This window comes from Vulpes vulpes, chromosome 7, assembly GCF_048418805.1.
Source record: "Vulpes vulpes isolate BD-2025 chromosome 7, VulVul3, whole genome shotgun sequence".
Taxonomy (NCBI): domain Eukaryota; kingdom Metazoa; phylum Chordata; class Mammalia; order Carnivora; family Canidae; genus Vulpes; species Vulpes vulpes.
The window spans coordinates 37,031,182-37,052,248 of record NC_132786.1 but is presented as its reverse complement, the minus strand read 5'-3'; the positions used below and the strand labels follow the sequence as shown (position 1 = coordinate 37,052,248).

General features: G+C 36.1%; 1 protein-coding gene and 1 long non-coding RNA gene across 7 annotated transcripts in view; one reads left to right on the top strand and one right to left on the bottom strand.

Annotated features, from left to right (window-relative positions):
* The window catches only part of LOC112916111 (uncharacterized), an 81,875-nt gene extending 64,670 nt beyond the window's left edge, over window positions 1–17,205 (bottom strand). Inside the window, exon 1 of the long non-coding RNA XR_012002568.1 lies at window positions 17,051–17,205. This is a non-coding gene — a long non-coding RNA (uncharacterized lncRNA). The remainder of the gene's footprint in view (window positions 1–17,050) is intronic.
* NRG1 (neuregulin 1) overlaps window positions 1–21,067 on the top strand; it is a 1,080,326-nt gene that overhangs the window by 82,227 nt on the left and 977,032 nt on the right. The window lies entirely within an intron of this gene.

Below are 21,067 nucleotides of genomic sequence, written 5' to 3'. Positions count from 1 at the left end.
TCTTTCCATTTGGCTATTGTTGATAATGCTGCTATAAACATTGGAGTGCATGTGCCCCTTTGAATCAGTATTTTTGTATCCTTTGGGTAAATTCTTAGTAGTGCAATTGCTGGGTCATAGGGTATTTAGATTTTTGACTTTTTGAGGAACCTTCATACTGTTTCCCAGAATGGCTGTAGTAGTTTGCATTCCTACCAGTAGTGTAAGAGAGTTTCCCATGTCCACATCCTTGCAACATCTGTTTCCTAAATTGTTAATTTTAGCCATTCTGATAGATGTGAGGTGGTATTTGCTCATGGTTTTGATTTGTATTTCCCTGATAATGAGTGATGTTGAGCATCTTTTTATGTGTCTGTTGGCCATCTGGATATCTTCTTTGGAAAAATGTATTCATATCTTCTGAACATTTTTTAAAAAAGATTTTATTTATTTATTCATGAAGCACACACACACAGGTAGAGACACAGGCAGAGGGAGAAGCAGGCTTCTTGCTAGGACTCTATCGCGGATCCCAGGATCACGCCCTGAGCTGAAGGCAGACACTCAACTACTCAGCCACCCACATGTCACCCTTCTGACCATTTCTAAACTGAACTATTTGTTTTTTGGGTGCTGAGTTTGGTAAATTCTTTTTTTTAAGATTTTATTTATTTATTCATGAGAGACAGGGGGTGGGGGAGGCAGAGACACAGGCAGAGGGAGAAGCAGGTTCCATGCAGGGAGCCTGACTTGGGACTCGATCCCGGGACCCCAGGATCACGCTCTAGGCTGAAGGCGGCGCTAAACCACTGAGCCACCTGGGCTGCCCTGAATTCTTAATTTTTAAAGAATTATTTATTTATTCATGAGAGACACAGACTGAGAGAGAGAAAGGTAGAGACATAGGCAGAGGGAGAAGCAGGCTCCTCACAGGGAGACTGATATGGGACTCGATCCTGGATCTCAGGATCTTGACCTGAGCCCAAGTCAGGCACCCAGCTGCTGAGCCACCCAGGTGTCCCCAGTTTGATAAATTCTTCATATATTTTGAATACCGACCCTTTATCAGATATGTCATTTGTAAATGTCTTCTCCCATTCTATAGGCTGCCTTTTAGTTTTATTCACTGTTTCCTTTGCTCTGCAGAAACTTTTTATCTTGGTCATTTCTCTGTAGTTCAGTTTTGCTTTTTTTCTTTTGCCTCTGGTGATGTGTCTGGTAAGAAGTTGCTATGGCTGATGTCAAAAAGGTTGCTGTCTATTTTCTCCTCTAGGATTTTGATGGTCCTGTCTTACACTTAGGTCTTTGATCAATTTTGAATTTATTTTTGTGTATGGCATAAGAAACTGGTCCAGTTCATTATTCTGCTCATTGCTGTCCAGTTTTCCCAACACTATATGTTGAAGAGACGGTTTTTTTTCCACTGGATATTTCTTCCTGCTTTGTTGAAGAGTAGGTGACCATAGAGTTGAGGGTCCATTTCTGGGTTCTCTATTCTATTCCATTGATCTATATGTCTGTTTTTATGCCAGTACCATACCATACTCTCTTGATGACTACAGCTTTGTGATATAGCTTGACGTCTGGAATTTGATGCCTCCAGCTTTTTTCTTTTTTTTTTTTTTTAGATTGCTTTGGCTATTCAGGGTCTTTTGTGATTCCATACAGATAGTAGGATTGTTTGTTCTAGCTCTGTGAAGAATGCTGTGGTGGTATTTTGATAGGGATTTTATTAAATTTGTAGATTACGTTGGATAGTATAGATATTTTAACTTTTTGTTCTTCCAATCCATGAGCATGGGATATTTTTCTATTTCTTTGTGTCTTCTTTAATTTCTTAAGTGTTCTGTGGTTTTCAGAGAACAGATCTTTTGCCTCTTTGGCTAGGTTTATTTCCTATATATCTTATAGGTTTTAGTGCAATTGTAAATGGGATCAGTTCCTTAGTTTCTCTTTTTGCTTCTTCATTATTGGCATATAGAAATGCAACGTATTTCTCTGTTGATTTTATATCCTATGACTTTGCTGAATTTGCATATCAATTCTAGCAATTTTTTTGGTGGAATCTTTTGGGTTTTCTACAGAGAGTAACGTGTCATCAAAAATACACAATCTTTAGGGCAAAGTCATGAGAAGTGGCAGCTTTAATCAGTGACACCATGAGATGAAAATTATACATCAATATCAGTTCTGTAATTTACAAGAAGTTATGCCTGATTTACATATTTAGAAAATGTTAGAGCTGGAACCTTTAGTTCAGTCTCTTTATTTTTTGGATTAAAGAAAATAAAGTTCTGAGCACTGAACATACTTATTCAACGTATACTGGTAGTTTGTAGCCAAACTCATAGTAAAAGTTGCAACTTTCTTTTCCCCATGTATGTTATTTTTGTTCTATCATTCTAAGTTTCTTAAAGGAAAGGTGTGAAGGAAAATAAATGTTGATATTTGGGAAGGTATGGGAGCCTCAGAGGGAAGAGAAATTGACAGGACACATGAGAAGAGCACTGATGATCAGTGTCTACCACTTGGAAATCCCTGCTCTAATCTGCAAAGGAGAAGCTCAGTTGAAGTCCCTGGGCACATACACTTTTGTGAGAACAAGTCACATTATCCAATGCTATCCACAGCTTCATATTTATTTGCCCAAAAAGTGATTTAAAATTTTTGAAAATTCAAAACACTTAATTTGATTTTTAGTGATGCTCCTCCCTTTTTTTTGTCATTTCAACCCCCCTCTGAAGTGCTGCAACATAGTGTAAGGAAAATCAAGTGACATTTATGTTGTTACTGTTATATTTTTTTTTTTAAAGATTTCATTCACTTATGCATGAGAAACAAGAGAGAGAGAGAGAGAGAGAGACAGAGAGAGAGAGAGAGAGAGAGAGAAAGGCAGAGACACAGGCAGAGGGAGAAGCAGGTCCCATGCAAGGAGCCCGACATGGGACTCAATCCCAGGTCTCTAGGATCCCACCCTGGCTGAAGGCGGCACTAAACTGCTGAGCCACCAGGGCTGAATTATTTTTGTAGCAATATGTGAGATACCTGGGAATACCCTAAATTGTTGAAAAACCCTGGTTGGGATTTACCACTTTGGAAACAGATTGCCATGGTTACTGTACTTTATGTTGTGATTAATGCCTTTTTGAGTCCTGTGTGTGTGTGTGTGTGTGTGTGTCTAGATTTATTTATTTATTTTTAAAATTTTTATTTATTTATGATAGTCACACACACACACACACACACACACAGAGAGAGAGAGAGAGAGAGGCAGAGACATAGGCAGAGGGAGAAGCAGGCTCCATGCACTGGGAGCCCCATGTGGGATTCGATCCTGGGTCTCCAGGATCATGCCCTGGGCCAAAGGCAGACGCTAAACCGCTGCGCCACCCAGGGATCCCCATCTAGATTTAGACATCTGTTTGTATTCTAGTTTGGTTAACATGTTAGATTTTTCCTATCAGAGAAATAAAAATTTCTCTAGCATCTTAAAAACAAGATTGTTTACATTCTTTAATGGATATTTGCTGCATAGAATCATTTTTTGGGAGAAGTGAAATACTCAGAAAATGAAACTTGTTAAAAAGGTAACTGCTAGTTCTACATTTCTTATTTGAAATTGTTCGCTTTTACTTTCTTTTATCACTTAATGTGGAAAGAATGATGTAGACATTGTAAATGAGAATTCTACATCCTGTCTTGCCTTAGTATATACTTCAAATAATATGTACAACTAGACTAGGTGGGTATATAGGTTGTGTGGAAGGTAGTTTCCTTTCTATCAGGCGTGCTTCTTTTATGAATCCTTTAATGCACTCATGGTTGCTCAAAGTGGTTAAAAGCCTAAGCTGCTTCATGCTTTATAGCAGAAAACATTCAGTGCCACAAACACTACTCACTCCTAAGTAAATCAGTATGTTTGCAGCAGGATTTTGTGCACCAACCACATCTATCATTTTTCTGTGATAAAGTCTTTGTACACAATTGTTATATATATGTATATATTTTATCTCTTGATACTCACAAATAATGCCAGTAGAAACAAAACTTAAGAAGTACTCAACTGGCACCTTTTATATAGGTAGCTATAAAATTTCAAGAACTAAAACCTTTCCTATGGAGGTGGTATACTTTCAGAATGCTTAGTCTAGATCAAGAAAAAGAGAGTCAATGAGTAAAAGCAAAACCATCTCTAACAAGGGAAAATATTTCTACAGTGATATTATTCTTAAATATATGTATGTGAGGATTGAGAGTGTTTTATTGTGGGTTCTTGTTAAATGTAATAGTATGTTTGGAAAGCACTAGTTATTAGGGAAAAGATGCTACGTGTGTATCTGTGTGAGGATATTATTTGGATATCCCTATCAGTGGTACCTAATGTCCTTGGCTAATGCACAGGTGTTCTAAGAAATAAATATGATGTGAATGTGAAATATTCCTCATGCAAATGATGTCCTGGTTTTGATTCATTTCCCCTGATAGTCTGCTAGGTGACCATTTATTTTGTTTTTGTTTATTTTTATTTTTAAAAAATATTTATTTATTTATTCATGAGACACACACACACACACACACACACACAGAGAGAGAGAGAGAGAGAGAGAGAGAGAGAGAGGCAGAGACCTAGGCAGAGGGAGAAGCAGGCTTCTCTCAGGGAACGCAATGCGGGACTTCATCTCGGATCCTGGAATCACGCCTTGAGCTGAAGGCAGACACTCAACCGCTGAGCCACCCAGGCATCCCTATTTTGCTTTTTTAAAAAGTATTCACAAAATAATATTCAGACTCATATAATTAATCTTGATGTACCATTGCCTGGCTTCAGTTAATGATCAAATTATGGCCAAACTGATTTTGTCTGTAATTCCACCTCATCTCTCCCAATATTATATTGAAGCAAGAGTCCAGATTATATCACGGCATCTGTAAATATTTCCATGTCCACCTCTAAAAATATTAGAACTGTTTGTTTTTAACACAACCACAATGCTCTTGGTCTTTATTCCCCTCTGAAAGTGAATCTTGATCAAATGGATTTTTATATTGGAACCTGCCCTTCACATAGTTTTAGACATATATTCTTTTAATATTTTCATTTGGTTAACGTGCTAGGGCTTTTTCTGTCATAGAAATAAAAATGTCTATAATGTTTTAAAACAAGATTGTTGAGGGGCTTGGGTGGCTCAGTCAGTTTAGCATCCAACTCTTGATTTCAGCTCAGGTTATGATCTCAGGCTGGTGAGATGGAGCCCTGTGTCTGGCTCTGTGCTCAGCATGGAGTTGGCTTGAGATCCCCTCTCCCTCTGACCCTCCCACTTGTACTCTTCCTCTCTCTCAAATAAATGAATCTTTAAAAAGCAAACAAATGAGATTGTTAATTTAATCTTATGGTCAATTGCTCTGAAGTGTCATTTTAAGTGAGGTGAGAAATATTCAGAAAATTAGGTATAGAAGGTAACTGCTAGTTCTGCTTCTCTTATCTGAAACTCTGTTTCCATTTTTAAAAATAATTTAGAAGCTACATGACCCCCAAACAATTTGTCAAGATAGACATGTGGGAAAGAAGTAAGTCCTGAAGTTAGAGATGAGGGAAAGTGATGTTTTGTTGGTCAACCCTAATCTTAGAACTCCTAAATATAGATCTTTGAAAATCTAAAATTGCCACACTTTTTAGAAAGTTTCCATTTGTAGTGCTTTCACTGTTCCCCTCTCACCTTTTTAAAGGTAAATTGAGCATAATTTTCAGTAAATATTGATATAAAGGAGGGTATACCCTCTTCTGGGGCACTGGTCCTGCATGGTGTATGTCAAGATAAGAATAAATGGAAATTTATGTGCAGAGACTACTATATGAAGTGTGTGTGTATGTCGAGTCTCTGGTGTTAAAATTTTTAAGTGAATACAGGATTTGGTGTTTTTTTTTTTGTAAAGTTCTGATTTTTGGCATAATTCAGTAGGAGAAAGAGTATGATTCAGTAGGGAGACAAGAGCCTTAGCTTTTCCTTAATCCTCTTCGAAATTGTAAATTGTGGAGTAAATACACATTGTACTATCAAAAAGCCATCTGAAATGTCCTTGTTTCTATGTTTGATGGAAGAAGGGGCTTTTAAAAAATGCATGGTTAATAAAAGATCACCATTTCTAGTTTCTTCCTTCTGGATTTTTAACACTTTGCTCATATCTCTGTTATAGCATCTATCAGATTATATTTTAAATATATAACCATCTTTCCATATTAGATGTTTCTGTAAGCTTTCAAACATGCCATGCTTACTTTTCTATTGCTGGTGATGGCATAGCACCGAACATCCAGTAGGTGCATGATACAAATGTTTGAATGGGTGTGTGAATGATTAATTGATCTCATGTAAACGCTCCCCACCCCCACCCTGAAAGAGACAATGCAGTGATAATGGTTTTGGCCCCTAATTCAAGAAATGAAACTTCCTTTCATTTCAGGGTAGAAATCAAGGAAGGAAGGAAAGATGTAGAGCTTTTGGAAGTTAGATGCAGGGATGACACTGAGAATGCTTCTTGACTCATCAGCCTTATTTAACCTGTGCTTGCTTGACAACTTGTAAATCAAATCATTCCTTTAACTTTGCATAGGAGTAAAGGTATGCTACATGGATAAGTAGAGGCATACCTGGGCTTAATTTTTGTGGGCAATTACTTTTGTTTTTGATGGATGGAGCTATGGATGCAGAACTAATAGAGGAAAGCCAGGGGGTTTTCTCTGCTCCATCGAATCACATATGACTAGAAATTGTAACCAGACAGCAATCTGTGAAGCAAGCAATAGGAGCTCCACCGTCTGTGCCTGCTGTGGATGTCTGGCACCCAACAGTACCAGATTTGGTGTAAGTGGGGCTTCTGTTTAGGAAACTTTGCCAATTTTTTTTTCTTGAAAAGTGAATTCTGGCTTTGTTTCTGCATACTTGTATAGGACTAAAAATGTCTCCTAATTGCAAATTTGTTTATTATAACCAAAGCATTAGATCTGAGCTACTCTTTCTATAGGATATTGTAATGCTGTGTATGAACATTTGCAGCTGCTTTCAACAAAGTGAAATTATGCTACCATTTTTCATTTTGATAGCTTTTAGATCTAAATATAGATGTAATTCCTAAATTATCTGACCTCCCCCTATGCATTTAAGTAGTCAAATCTTGATAGTTTCATAAAATATTTTTAAAAATGATCATTTGCGTTTTTTTTTTAACCTTTGAAATAGTTTCTTGTGTGACAGTACCACTTCTTATCAAATCATCCTATTTCCTTGACTCTTTCTGTCTGAAAAATTTTCTATTTTTTCTGGGAGTTGTAGTATACCTTTCTTTACTCCTCTTCATTTTTTTTTGAACATTGAAAATCAAGCATTGAATTTCCTTTCTAACTTTGTCTCGTTTTCACCCCAAAACTCATGATGCTGTTTATTCTATATGGGCAGATGTGAACATTTTTCACAATGCCATCTTTGCCTATATTTTCTGTGTTTATTGTCTAGTATTCTTGCTCTTTAGAACTTTTTTGAAAACTAAGAAAGTAAGTCCTTCCTATAAGTGAAATTCCTTATATGTAATAAATTCCTTTTATAGCAAAAATAAAAAGTGATCAATAATGTTTCTTCTATGCACCCCTTTATAGTGCATAGTGTCATAATCCATGCCGTTGTCCATATCCTCAGTCCAGGAGTTGTTCTAAATTTTTCTCATTCACTCACTCTTTATTTCTAATAAAGCACCACATTTCCTTGCTGCTTCTCTGTCCTTCCACCAGGGTTCTTCCTACATGAACTCACAGTTTACTGTCTGCGTTACTGCACTAGACTCTTAAATTGTCTACCTTCCTCAAGTCTCTCCCCATTCATTACTTATCCCAAATCAAACTTGTCTTTATATCTTTCATAATGTCAAACCTGAGTAGTCATTCCCCGGCTTAAATCTTTCACTGGGTTCCCAGAGCTTTCAGGTTGAAGCTCAAGCTCATTAGCATGGCAAATACGGCTCTTTGTGGCCTGACATTTTTATCTCTGGTCACTTTCCCAAAATACTGCATACTCCTCCTGTGACTACCTAGTTTTAGTCATTTGTGTTGTAGTATATACCATTGTGATTTTCCATGTGCATTTTTTCAACCTCAAATCTCTCTTTATCTCCTTCCCCTTATATAACTATTTTTTTTCCTGGTTCTTTAACACTAGATAATGTTGTCACGTCCCAAGTGTCTAATCCACATGCCTCTCATCTGTACTCCCATAAACAGGGGCACATTTCCTTCCCAGCACTTATCATCCTCTATTAATCCTGTTGGTTCACTGTCCCTTGATAGTGGGCATAGAGTCTCCAGGGTCTGTGGTAGTATTGCTTGCAAATGCGTAGTATGAATAAATGGATAAATGAGCCTAAGAAATAGGTTAATTGTTCTTAAGTACTTCCCGTATTTTCATTTACTTTTAATCAAGCCTTGGCTTCATCCAATTATATTTAAATCCTGATGAGGGTATTCAATTTAATCCATTGTAACCTTAAATGTTGAATCTAAGAACATTACCAAGACTGGTATTGTTGACCGTGCATTCAGAGAAATAATCAGACATACAGAATAAGAGACTTAACCCACAAACAATATGACTTTATGGAAAGAGATTAGAAAAGAACTAAAGAGCTTTTGGTTCAATATCAGGTGCTTCTGCTATATATCCCTATGTTTTGTTGTTATCAGTTAAGAAATGTTAACTTTTTAAAGGTTAATGTGATGGTGCTAAGCTGTCTCTGAGGTGTGATTGATCAGTTTAAATGTAAACTATTTTGGGGGGCGCCTCGTGGCTCAGTTGGTTGTGTCTGCCTTTGGCTCATGTCATGATTCCAGGGTCTTGGGATTGAGCCCCATGTTGGGCTCTGTGCTCAGCAGGAAGTCTGCTTCTCTTTCTCCATCTGTCCTTCCCCCTGCTTGTACACTCAAAACTCTCTCTCTCAAATAAATAAAATATAAAAAAGAAATGTAAACTACTTTGGTAACTGTAATAAAGTCATAGCATTGAAAAAATTCAAATTAGGATCTTTTAAATCAAAATATGAAAATACTCATGACAATTGAGAAGTCATACTTAATAAATTTTAAGATTATAAATTGTAGTCTTGAGGCAGAGCTTGTTTTAATGAAACTGGAAACAACTTGAGTTTATAAAAGAATATATAATAGAGATTATTTCATAAGCTATCAAATAAGATATTTCACTATGAAAAGTGGTAGTGTATTCGAGCGCCTTTCTCATTCTTTTGAGTATGGAAGGACCACAGTTCAATTCATGCTCTTGGTCTGTACAAAGATGAGTGAGGAGGACAGAGAAGAGCCGGCCAGGGCTTGGGATCTTACCTGCCTCAATGTGAGCAGGGCAAGAATAGTCCTGTTTACCAAGTAGAAGTTTGTCATGAATTTGAGTAACTTAAAAAAGAAAAAAAATACCATTTTCACTTTCTGTCTGATACTTGCTTTCTAGCCTCTTCTTTAACTGCTTATCATGAGTGAAACGATCTATAACACAGGGGTATCATATTATCATCTTTGGAACACTGCGTGCTATGTCCTCTAAGTACTTTCTTACTTTAATTAACCACCTGTGTCATAGGTCTTATCTCTGATTTAGAAATAGTGAAATTGAGGCTTGGCTTAAATGACAATGTAACACATATTCAGAGTTAATGAGAATTTTAAACAGGAATGGCCCATAAAGGTCATGTGGTCTCTCTTATCATATGGGTGAAGAAATAGATAGGGAGGTCCAGGGAGTTTCCCAAAGTCCTATATTTAGTGGTCAAGCAGGGGCTAAAACTCATTCTTCCTGGATTTAAGTATTTACTTGGCCATTATTCTTAGTAGAATGTTACCTACTCCTTGTATTTATGAAGCATTTAATAAGGTTATCAATTGATAATTGTTATATTCTCTCTCTCATATGTATACACATATAAAAAGAAGAAAGGTATGAAGATTAAAAATATAAATTCTGTAGTTATTCAAGTGCAAAATGTGGAGGGAAAACCTAGTGGAAAAGATGAAACTATTTTTTTTGCTTGAATAGTATTTTTAGGCCAAGGCCAATGGCATGTTCAGAGAAAATGTACAAAATTGCTTTAGTAACTCAATTTCAGAAGAATTTGACCTTGTCAGAAAGATCTGCTATATCTGCATGAGAAATATTAAGGAGTCCAAGAGAAAGAAAGATGACATGTTCAGGATTCTCCTCCATTGCATTGGAGTATCTGGGCAATTGAAGGGAGAAACTTCTGTTTGTCTTTTGAGTGACAAGTCTGTTAGTTAATGTTGTCAGGGAAAATATGCTTTTCAAGAGTTTAATCCTTGGCCCTTCACCACCAAAATACTCTAAAGTGCTGGGCTTTAAGCAATTACTTTTGATTATGGTTTTGAGAAATGAAAAGATGGCAACATTTTTACAAACCAAATACTAATGACTATTACTAAAGATTTATAACACTTATTTGTAGAGAAGCTTTGTGATAATGTGAAAGAATATGAGTAACTCTCCATACTGGCTGTATAACCTTGGACAAGCCGTTTCTTTTTATTTTCCTTTGTAGAATAGACATAATGCTCTCCACTGGATTAAATTTGATGCATATCAAAAAGCCTTGTAAATTGCAATGTTTTAGGTCAGGGGTTGGCCAGCTTTTTGTGTAAAAGGCCCGATAGTAGATATTTTATGTTTTGTAGGACAGAGGTCTTTGCTGCTACCACTGTACTCTGCCATTGTAGTATGAAAGCATCCCTAGACAGTACATAAATTAATATGGCTATATTCCAATAAAACTTTATTTATAGATAGAAATGGAATTTTGTGAAACATATCATGAAATCTTCTTCTTTTGACTCCCTCACCCACCACCCCACAATCATTTCAAAATGTAACAATCAGTGTTAACTTACAGGCTATATAAAAAGATGTGGATTTGGCCTGAGGTGATAGTTTGCCAGCCTTTCTCTAGGTGATTGTCCAATTAGAAAATAGTTCCAAATTTGGAGGGATTATAGTACCGTGGTAGTGTTAGGGGATTGCATTTACTTAAGCCATTTAGGTGATTGACTCCTATTTCTTCCCATGACACTGAGAACATGTCTTTGCATGTGTTCCCAGGTAATGTCCGAGAATACAGTCGCAGAAACAATTTTCTGTTGTTTGCCTGCCTCACAGTTAGGCAGAATGTCTCAAGTAGTGAAAGCAGCACACTGCACCCACACAATTCAGAGCTGAATTGATACAGATAAGTGGTGTCAGCATTTCTGTTCAAAAACAAATTTTTCAAAGTTTTGAGGTCTCAGCACTTTTCCAGGCACCACAGATTGAATCTTGGCACACAAATTCCCAGTCTCAATGTAAAATTCTCATCTTTCTTTTTATTTTTGCTAGTTATATTCCAGAGCCAATCTCTTTATATTGCAGAAACGGGCTGAAAGTAGAAAGCTCATTGAAATCAAAACAGCCAAAGGGGGGCGGGCAGAAAGGTGCTTATTTAATTAATTTATTTGCAACTGTTGGCCCAATAGGTTTATTTTTAAAGAATTTTTGCAAATAAAAATATTTGCTCTCGGACTTTGTATTTTATACAGTTATTTTACAGTTTTATACAGTTATTTGGAATGAAGAGATTTCCATCACATGGATGGTTTTATAAAATGTCTTATTACACAGGTGACACGTGTGGTCACCACAGCTATTATTTAAGAGACAAAGAGATGACTAAGGAGAATCACAAAATTGCAGTATTGATGATCAGACCTATTTCCTTGCCTTTATTTGAAAGATAATAGTGACAGAGTTAGAAACAGGATTTGGGGATTACAACACATGTAGATGGAGTCTTCATTGTAGACCATAGAGTACTGTTTATGTTGAGCCTAATTCCTTTTCCAATGGTTCTAATGAATTATTTGCCTTGAAAAAGGTCTTATTGGTACAAATTAGAGGGCACAGCTTTGTAATCACCTATTAATAGATGTCTGCCTAAGCAAATATAAGAAATGACAAACTTTTATGTGCCCAATTTAGATGAAAGATACTAAAAGAAGACATTAGCTGAGAAGTGTTATAAGATCAAGACTTTTTAAAAAGGTCAACAACCACTTAGCAATTAGTCCTCAGGCCTGAAATTTCTCTGGAAGTGAAACAACAGGCTGGTATTTTAATGGAAAGAGAAACTTTATAAGGCAAACTTTTGGCATATAACTTACAAAACTAAAATTCACATGCTTTAAAAATCAATTTTAGTAGATCAAAAAATGAGGTCTAGAAATCTATTTTTATTGAAATACTAATACACAGTATTATATTAATTTCAGGTATACCACATATTGATTCAATAATTCTGTACATTACTCAGTGCTCACCGTGGTGAGTATAGTCATCATGTCACCAAACACAGTTATTACAATGTTGTTGATTATATTCCCTATGCTGTATTTTTCCATCTCCATGATGTATTTATTTTATCACTGAAAGTTTGGACCTCTTAATCCCATTTATCTATTTCATCCATCCTGTCACCCGCTGCATATCTGGCAGCCATCAATTTGTTCTCTGTATTTTGGAGTCTGTTTGTTTTGCTTTTTAGATTCCACATGTAAGTGAAATCTTATGGTATTTGTCTTTGTTTCGCTTATTTTACTTAGGATATAGTCTCTATGTCTCTGTCACAAATGGTTAAGATCTCATGCTTTTTTATGGCTGAGTAATATTCCACTGTATATATGCATGCATGTATGTATACATACATACACACATATGTGTATACACACACCACACCTTCTTTTATTCATCTATTGATGGACACTTGGGTTGTTTCTGTATCTTAACTGTTATAAATAATGCTACAATAAGCATATTGGTGCATATATATCTTTTCAAATAATGTTTTTGTTTTATTTGGTTAAATACCCAGTAGGGGAATTACTGGATCATAGATATTTCTGCCTTTAATTCTTTGAGGAATCTCCATACTGTTTTCCATAGTGGCTGCACCAATTTACATTCTCACACAGTGCATAAGGAATTGCTTTCCTCCACATCCTCACCAACACTTGTTTTCTTGTCCATTTGATTATAGCTATTCTGACAGGTGTAACATGATATCTCACTGCATTTTGATTTGCATTTCCTTGATGATTAGTGAAGTTGAACATCTTTTCATGTGTCTGTTTGGTATCTGTCGTCTTTGGAACAATGTCTATTCAGCTCCTCTGCCCATTGTTAATTGGATTTTTTGGTGTTGAATTGTTTCAGTCCTTTATATATTTTGGATATTAACTCCTTATTGGATATATAATTTACAAATATCTTCTCCCATTCAGTAGGTTGCCTTTTTGGTTTTTGATTGTTACGTTTTCTGTGCAAAACCTTTTAATTTTGTGTAGTCTGGTAGTTTATTTTTGCTTTTGTCTCCATTGCCATAGGAGACCTATCTAGAAAAATGTGGCTAAGGCTGTAGTCAAAGAAATCTATATTTTTATAAAGCTCCACAAGTGTTTTAGAGTAGGTTCCAGGGAATAGAATTTGAGGCAGTTAATATTACATAGGAGGTTTTCTGGGGAGTGCTCTAGGGAATAATATAGTTGGAGAGAGAAGCATGCCTGGAAAATAGGAAAGGCTGAACCTCAAAGTAGTTGCAGTACAATTTCCACCTGGAGCTGGGATGACCCTTAAGACAAGGAGGACTATAGCCTTGTCTTGACAATAACTGGATGAAGGCTGTCCTGGGGTGGGGGGTTAGGGTAGGCGGGCAAAAACCTGAGTGAGGCAGATCTTTTCAATAGAGCATAGTTGCCAGAGAGGGTCTCCCTATGTGTTAAAAACAGTTAACACTCTTGGTAACCAAAAGTATGAGCACTTCAGTCCCAAAGGTGTTTCTGGACAATGCCCCAAGGCATCCATTACAACAAATGATTCTTAGTAGTAAAAAAGTGATTGTTTAAGGGTTACTGGGAGCAAGTATTTGGACTCCAGAGCAGAAAACGGGCATTTATCTATTTCTAAAACATGTACTGAGTATCTTCTGTGTGTCAGGTACTCAAGATATAAACATGAAAGAGTAAGTTCCCTTCATTCAAGGATCTTACTTATTATCTAGTTGAAGGCAGAGACATAAAAAATTAAGGCATAATTGCTAAAATAGGGGGATATTTATGGGTTTCAAGATGTTTTTGAATGTTATTGGTTTACAAAAAAGTGTTCTTATGTGGCTTATTTTCATTTGGTAGATTACAGTTTACAAATCTAATAGTCAATTTAAGTTTCTTTTCCTTCACAGATGTTTCCATGTTTTCTAATTTCTTACTGTACTTTGATGAAGCAACCAGAATCTTTGAAAAACAAATACTCTTCTACAATCAAACCATTTGCTGAAAATTAAACCAAATGTATGAAGTGCCAGAATAAACTCTTGGTATATACAGTGCATACATAGATCCTGATACCCTCTCTTGATTCTTTCAATTTTTTTTTTTAGATTTGTTTATTTGACAGACAGAGAGAGAGAGAGATAGAGAGGAGGAGGAAGAGAGTGAGAGGGAGAGAAATCTTTAGGCAAATTCTGTGCCAAGCGTGGATCCTGACATGGGGCTCAATCCCATGACCCTGAGATCATGACCTGAGCCAAAACCCAGAGTCATTGCTCAAGTGACTGAGCTACCCAGGCATTCCTCAATTCTTCCAAATTAATGACCACAATTGTACCATATATTGTCCTTTGTAAAATTCATCCAGATAGAACCAAAGCCTTTAGTATTTTAAACTCTTTAGAAGTCTGTAACTAAAGTAATTAGTATTCCTACTTTCTGAATAAGAAATTGATTTCTTTGATTGCCTCATATGTATCTTTTCACTTTTGTTCCAAATATTAGTAATGTTCAGGGACCTTTTCCATAGAATTATCATGAACATGATGACAAGCAACAACAACAAAATCCCCCCTGCAAAAAACCAAACCAGAAACAAAATAACAAAACACAAACAGCCCAAGAAGTTACATCAGAAAGCTGGGATGTTAGTTATTGTCATAAAGGATTCACTGCTGCTTGCTAAATTCATAGCTCACACAGTTCAAGTTTATGCCTCATAAAAACTATTGTTATAAGTCATAGACTTTATGGTCATTCACCAAGTTATCAAAAGGTGAAAGGTAAATGTCAATATATTGTTTTATAATAATTTTTCACAAATTCTGTTGGTGTATTGGCCTAATAGGGGCCACTCTCTGATAATATGAGAGAGTATGTGTACATATGTACGTATACATATATAGAAAATAATATTTATATGCATATATGCAATATAGATGTATTTAAGAATTTGATAAATCTGATATTTCAAATCCATGAGGAAAGATAGGCTGATTAGAAACGACAAATACCCACCATTTGCTTCGATGTGGATGGAACTGGAGGGTATTATGCTGAGTGAAATAAGTCTATCAGAGAAGGACATTGTATGGTCTCATTCATTTGGGGAATATAAAGGAGAGTGAAAGGGAATAAAGGGGAAAGGAGAAAAGGTGAGTGGGAAATATCAGAAAGGGAGACAGAACATGAGAGACTCCTAACTCTGGGAAATGAACTAGGGGTGGTGGAAGGGGAGGTGGGCGGGGGGTGGGGGTGACTGGGTGATGGGCACTGAGGGGGGCACTTGATGGGATGAGCACTGGGTGTTATTCTATATGTTGGCAAATTGAACACCAATAAAAAATAAATTTATAAAGAAAAAAAAGGCTGGTCAACAAATGGGATTGAAATAAATGTAGATTTTTTAGCTTACTTAGCTATATAAAATATAGATGGATTAAAAATTCATATAATAAAATTATAAATGTTTAGAGGAAAATATAGAATAATTGTATAGTCTTGAAAAGAGAAAAGATTCTCAAAGCAATCATGAAGTCTAGATACCATAAAAGAATAATTTGAAATATTTATGCAAAAGCAAGAAGAAACAATGAAGCAAACTTTGGTAAGGCACAAACTATAGTAAACATTTAAAAATCACAATAAATAAAGTTAGAAGTGACAGGCTTGGAAAATATATTTTAAATATTTTAACCAATAAAAGAAATACATGTGGCTTTTAAAAAATCTTAGCATATTAATATAGAGGGTAACATCAAAATGGAAAAATCAGTAAATAGCATTTTTTTTCTTTTTAAATTCAAATAATTTGAAAACTAGTTTCTCTTTTGAGGAGTAGGACTTTTCAGAAAGTTTCAATAAATTATACTAGATTCTGGGAAAGATGGAGAAAGAAGCCTCATAATTCTGGAAAGCAGTTTAGCAAATATGTATAATAAAACTTCAGTATTATATACTTGCTGAACTAGCAAATATTCATAGAGAAATTGTGCCTAGAAATATACCAGAGATAAATACAAAGATGTATAATCAAAGAATGTTTATGTTATTCTTATACCAGATTTCTGGGAAAAGTCCATATGGCCAACTGAAGAGCATTGTTAAATGATGATTTAATAACTCATGGAGATATTGTGAAGCTATTAAAATGTTTTCAAAAACTAATGATGTAGGAAAAATCCATGCTATAAACTAAAATGAAAAAGTAGGATGAAAAGTTATATGAGATATACGTATATACATATTTTGAAACAACACAAATATATTTTTATATGCATATATGATATATAAATATACAAATCATACAAATTATTTCATGTTACATGGGATTTCTATTTTTTAAAACATATTTTCAGTTTTGAAATGTTCAACAATAAGCATGTTTCAGTAACCTAATTTTTAAAATACTTAAAGCATAACCCAGTTAATTTACATATAGTCAACAAACGTATTTTCCCATGAAAGGAAAGCATAAAAATGTTTATTTCCATGTTTATGGAAATTCAGACCTAAGATGCAGTTTGAAGCTTTTCAGACTCTTATTCAAAATGCAGTTGTAATATTAAATAAAATAAAGGTGGTAGGAACCAGCACAATAGCAGTAGACCTGTTTGAACTAAAATTTCATCGTATTATAAGACATGTAGTTCCTCTTACCCTGGAGTGATGATACTTCTGTCATAGTATTTTTGTGAAGAGTCAGTATGATCTAGAACATGGTAGGTGCTTGGTAATTTTAGCTCCTAGTCCTCTTCCTCCTTGTCCTCTAAACACAGAACAGACGTAAACACAATTATTTATTGTTTTCTTTCTTAGTACTTTTAAGGTGTTGGAAGTCTTCCTACATGAAATCAGTGCCTTGTTCTTGGTGATGAGAGCAGGGCACAGCAGCTAGAGAGTAAATCACACAGAGCCTTTTGTCTCAAGGACGAGGTTCAGAGGGTTTGCTTCAGTTCAATGACTGGTTGGTCACAGCTGAAACTGTTGTGATTGGCCAATACCACTGCCATACTGATTATTTCACTTAACCCTGCTTCTCACTTTGGAGAATTTAATCATACTGGCAGAGGCAAATCAAGAGGCATACACATAGCTTCAATTCCTAAAATCTTGGACCAGTTATTCTGGTTATCCTGTAGTCTAACAGCCACCCAGATTCTGGAAACCAATACAAACATAGAATAGGTATATCAGTTGCCTCTATTTTAGTCTACTTCTTAAACCATATAAGAATCCTTACAGTCCAATACCTGTAGGTATAAAACAGTACCCTGTCTCACCTAAAATAAGATTGAAGCATCATAAGAATATGCACTTTGAAATTTGGTCACATTTTTTTCCCCAGAGATGATGGGTTTGGTGAGCTGGATGAGCCTGTGAATATTTTGAGGAGTTTGAGCTCTTGAATTTCCTTCCACATTCCATCTCTTGAGAAGCCCAGGTAATTCTCTGGGAAAGGGTTTAATAGACAACAGATGGATGTGAAAGCCCTGCCTCTGGTAGATAGCAAACCCAATTGCCACGCCCCTGCCATACTTTTCATCATGTGCCATTTGTAAGTGTGAACCCATATGACCCCGCAGTCAGCCTTTTGAATAATGAGAGCTTTCCTGAGTGAGAATGGCTGCCTTTGGCAGATGCAAGCTTCACATTCAGACATACATTCCTGCAGAGGCTGCAAAATCACTTGTTTGTATCATTGGACACAGACTAGGTGACCTTCATGATCCTTTTACACAATGAGAATTGAACATTTCCTCTTTTTCTTGCTTTCCCAATCCCACCCATGCCATATGTTTGCCTTACCATCATGTTAAATAAAATGGAAAAGATTTAAAAATGTGCTCTTTTACTATGGAACTTATAGGGAACAATTGAATAACTTGTGGGACCACACTGAGCTGGCTTACTTGGAGTTAAGCACTTTTGAAGAAGCTGAGAAACAAGAAGATACTCCTCTACCTTTGAGGCTAGAGTGTCTACAGGAAGATGTTCAGTGACAGCAGGAAAGAGAAAAGGAACTTCAGCATAAATATGCTTATTTGCTACTGAAGAAAGAGACATTAAAGTCAAAATGCTGAAGCGGAGTTTATATTCCATCACAGATGAATTAATTGCTGGCAATAGTGAATCAATATCCTACCCTCTCTTGGTCATCTGAGATAAGATAATGACAATGACATTACTATAATTCTTTTAAGTCGTAATCATATGACCCATATAGGAAATAATTATACTGTATTCTAGAGGATTTGATTACTAGAATAGTTACATAATAGATGTCATTTCTCTGAAACATGGAAGCTTTTTTAAAAATCACATTATAAATCTTAGGGATTAATAGATTCTTCTTCAATCTGAAACCAGTAACAGCTGAAATAATGATTACATATTCAAAATACTATTTTGTCCATTCCCCCCTGCATATTACTGCAAACTTATTTTCATTATGACCAAAGAAGCAGATAAATGTGTCCATTCACAGATGGGGCACTGGGATTGATCTTGTGGGGTAGGAAAACTCTTGCCTTAACTACCCCCATCTTGTTTTTCATTGTAAGTCTCTCTGACCTCTTTGGTTTCCCTTTGTTTGCATTACCTTCCTTCTTTCCTGCTTCTGGTCAATCTTATTACTGCTCTAAGGACCCAGTGAACAAATTAGCTAATCTGTAACACGGGCAGAGGCCCATGGATCTCCTTCACATATGTGGGCAATGTGAGACACCTGGGCATAGGCTAAGTGAGTGAGTTGGAAATGACCTTTTGGACACAATGCACTAAACCAATCTTTTACTAAACCCTATGGGATCGATTTCCAAGTCAACTTCTAGGGACTGAGAGAAGGACAAGGTCTTTAGATGTACTTTAAACAGAGCACCACCACCAGCCTCCACACACCCGCTGCTTACCCTGAAGACAAATTTTGCTAAACCCAAAGTGGTTTATGATAAATTTTATGTTTGCAGGTTTGGTGTCTAAAGAGGAGAAGATTTATTTAAGAGGCATACTGAGTGCTGGTGAAATCTACACTTACTATGTATAGAGCTTTACCTTTTTAGCAAGAAAACCACTGACTTCCCTTGATATTTAAAGGTCAGAATTTGAAGTAATGTATATTACTCTTTTTGTATCTGTACAATATGATTACATATGTGAATGGTTAACAAAGATATATACTTTGATATCTAAATAGGACCTCAAAACAGTATTTTGTAGCCATTGTAAGAGGTTAGCATTGTAATCAGGCTATGCCCTTTGTTTTTATTGATTGCTTTTATTTAGTTCTTTTTCATATAACCTGTAGTTACAATTAAATGGTGTAAGTCTGTCTATTTGCAAACATATAGATGACTTTCTTTTTCTCTTAGCTTTTTAACATTACACTCTTAGCTTTTTAACATAATACATGAACTGGTCTCCCACCCCATATTCCTTTGGTCCAAAAAAATGGCACCTCCAGTTTTCCAGTAGATCAGGCTTAAAACTTAAGAGTCTTTTCTACTTTCTTTCATATCTCACATCCAATTCATAAGAAGTTAGCTGAATACATCCAGAATTTGGCCACTTCTTATTCCCTTAATTGCTGCCATCTGCCATGTTTTGCCTGCATTATTACAATAACCTCATATCTGATGTTTTTGTGTCTTTATGCACTCTACTCATTGGCCAGAGTGAACTTTCTAAAGCTGTAATCAAATCATGTAATTCCTTTACCCCTACCTTCCAGTGACTTCCAACTTCACTTAGTGTCAATTTCCAAAGTCCTTACCAAGACCTATTAATGCCCTTTATCCTCTGGCCTCCTGTTACTCTCTGACCTCATTTCCTAAGAGTCTTCCCAGCTCACTTGGCTTCTGACACTGGGGCCTCCCTGCCTTTTCTGAGAAACCCAACACTCTTGCCCTAAGGGCTTCCTGTGCCAGGATTGAGCTTCCTTTGGATATTCGCATGGCTTAATTCCATACTTTCTTTAGGTCTGTTCAAATATCATCTTCTCCATGAGGCCTTCCTCAGCTACTATTCATGAACTAGAATCCTGTTATTCCACACCTGGCAATTCCAAGTTCCTTATCCTGCTGTACTCTGTTAGCTCCATCAGAGTAGAGAAGTTTTGATCCCCAATACTTAAAGCAGTTCCACAACATAGTAGCTGCTTCATGACTATTTTTTGAATGAGTTCATCTCTAATAATTCTATCATGGGGTGGTAGGCCAAAGCTTGAACAGGCAGCCAAAAAAACTTAGTTTAGTGTAGATCTGCCACTAACTAGCTATATTTTGCTTTGCAGGTTCTTAACTTTTCTTTATCTCAGAATCCTAAATCTGAGATAGTTTCTGTTAGTTCCATACCTCTTGGACCCATTGCAAAGAAAATGTGAAACATTTTGAGTAGGTTGGACAAGTACATGGTTCTGCCCCTCCTCTATGGCAGACTTCACTTATTGATTATAAAACTATTTCCCTCTAAGGACTGTTCCAAAAATCCTCTCAGTCTCCTAGGAGAGATAGCAGTTATTGAGTTTATAGTGGAGGTATAACCTGTTATTAATACCACTTTGGGAGTATCTATGAGCTTAGAAGTGAGTTGAGACCAAGGGGATTTGATACCCTTTCTCCAACCTTTTTCTGTTTGTTCCCTCCCATTCCCCCTTCCATGCTCAATGTAGATGCCACT